Source organism: Tupaia chinensis, unplaced genomic scaffold (assembly GCF_000334495.1).
Source record: "Tupaia chinensis unplaced genomic scaffold, TupChi_1.0 Scaffold000453_2, whole genome shotgun sequence".
NCBI classification, from domain to species: domain Eukaryota; kingdom Metazoa; phylum Chordata; class Mammalia; order Scandentia; family Tupaiidae; genus Tupaia; species Tupaia belangeri.
Genome location: NW_006159961.1, coordinates 500,224 through 502,576, shown reverse-complemented (window position 1 = coordinate 502,576; position 2,353 = coordinate 500,224).

Sequence of the window (2,353 nt, the reverse complement as noted above, 5' to 3'; positions counted from 1 at the left end):
CTACTCAGCGTTTCTTTTTCTTTTCCCCCTTTTTTTTTTTTTCAAATTTTCTGCCCGTTCTCCTGTATGCAAATGCCTGGCATCCCTTCACTCAATAAACTAAAGAGGAGAGCGTAGGTGGCTGGTCATGTTGGAAGGGAACTATGGGTACTCAGCTGCTTACCTAGAGGCAATGTGGCACCACCAAAAGGGCCGAGGTCCTGCCAGACACCACCCTTTCTCATCCTAGCTTGCCATTTACAAGACTGTGTGATGTCATCTGGGTTGCTTGACCTCTCTGAGTCTCATTGTTCTCAGTAGTAAAATGAGCACAGTAGAGGCCGGCAGGCGGCATGGCATGGTGGTTAAGGGCTCTGGACTCCCACATGGATGACTGTGGTTCGAGTTCCGGACCTGGCAGTTTGCTTTCTCACTTTCTCTCTCTCTCACTCTGTTCCTCTCTGGTTAAATTAAAATAAATTAATTAAATTAAAACAAATAAATTAAAAATTAAAAATTCTTTTAAAATAATGACCACAATAAAAACAATAATACCTGTCATGAGACTCTAAAGTGGGAGAGGGCACTGTAAACTTCAAAAGCCTGTACAATTGTGAATTAAGCTGGAACCGGAGAGACCATGAATGAGCCCAGGCCTAGCTGAGGAGAGGAAGAAGTGATGGAGAGAAAGCAGAGGGAGGTGGAGAGCCTGGTCTGTTTCCTCGGGGAGAGAACTTTGGGTCATGGCAGGACTGTGCTGGGTTGGTGCACCCAGGTAGGTCCTGTGGAAAGGTGAGGGGCAAACAGGCTGAGACCCGGGGTCCCTCAGGCAGGGCTGCAGACACCTATCTTGGCTTCTCTTCTCCTAAGGCACTGTTCACTCCTTCTTCTTAAGGGGCACTCTGGGAATTAGGAGGCCTGTGTGTGTGTGTGTGTGTGTGTGTGTGTGTGTGTGTGTGTGTGTGTGTGTGTGTGTGTGTGTGTGTGTGTGTGTGTGTGTGTGTGTGTGTGTGTGTGTGTGTGTGTGTGTGTGTGTGTGTGTGTGTGTGTGTGTGTGTGTGTGTGTGTGTGTGTGTGTATGTGTGTGTAAAGAACTGTGAATGGAAAACTGACAGCCCCTTTCCCCATGCTCCAGCGTGGGTGCTGCAGGGGAGGGCGCCCCCTCAGCCCTGGCTGGACTCTCTCTGTGCAGTTAGGCTCTGCTCATTGGGCAGGAGGATGGACAGGGGCCTGGTACAAGAGGCCTCACTACTATTATTATTACTCCAGGAACGATTATTAGCCTGCTGATGTGTAAGCCCTTAGGAAGCCCTGGGCCTGGACGTGCTGACCAGGGCAGACTGCGGATTAGGAGAGCCATCCTGTGTGCCAGGCTGACCTCAGTTCCCATTGGGCTCTAAAGGAAATAAAGGGCCTCAGAGGGAGGAATGCATTTGCTGAGACTTCGGAAAACCGCCAGGCCTGGTAGACCTCTCGCAGATGTGTCTAACTCACTTGTCCCACACCCGCTAGGTGAGAACAGATGCATCTGTTCAGTTCGGTAGACGAGGAAACGTCAGGGGCTGATGAAGTCAGGGGTTCGCATGAAGGACACAGCAATCTGGGACGAGCCGAGGCTGGACCTGACTCTGCAAAGCTCTGGGCGCCACTCAATACTCTTAAGGCCCAAAAGGGAGAAGCCTTTTCCCTGCCCTTGCCGTCAGCTGCATCAGGGAGAAGTCCATTATTCCTTTCGCTGGGGGCGGTGGCCAGGGGATCGAATCTGCGGTGGAGAAGTCCAAGGCTGGGGCTGAGCTCAGACCTGGGACTGGCTGCGCCGGGCATCCGGGCTCACGGTCAGGCCAGGGAGAGGGGTCCCTCGTCCCTCACTGCATGGAGGCCACGAGTGACCGCGAGGCTCCTCCCTCCCCTGCACGGCTACTCTCACAGATCTCCGGATGAGGACGGGGGTGGGGGTGCCGGTCGTCCTAGCGGAGACAGCTGTGGACAGCCCTCCTTGGGCCCCGCGCAGAGAACTCTGCCCGCGGGGGAGGAACCCAACACAGGCTTTGTGGACAGCCCTCCTTGGGCCCCGCGCAGAGAACTCTGCCCGCGGGGGAGGAACCCAACACAGGCTTGATGCAGAGGCTGGGGCTCAGGGGCTCCCGCGGCCTACGAAGCAGCCAGCAGCTGACACCCACTTGGCAGCCCCGGCCGTAAGGCCGCGGAGCACCGCCACCCCTCTGCGTGCAGCAGCGGCCGCTCTCAGGGAGACCTCCCTCCCCCGCCAGCTCCCCCCTCCACCTAGCGGCGGACGGAAGGCAGAAGGCTAGGCTGTCGGGAAAGCCTCCCCCCTCTCGGTCCCCGCCCAGCGATCCGCTCTCCGCGCCTCGGG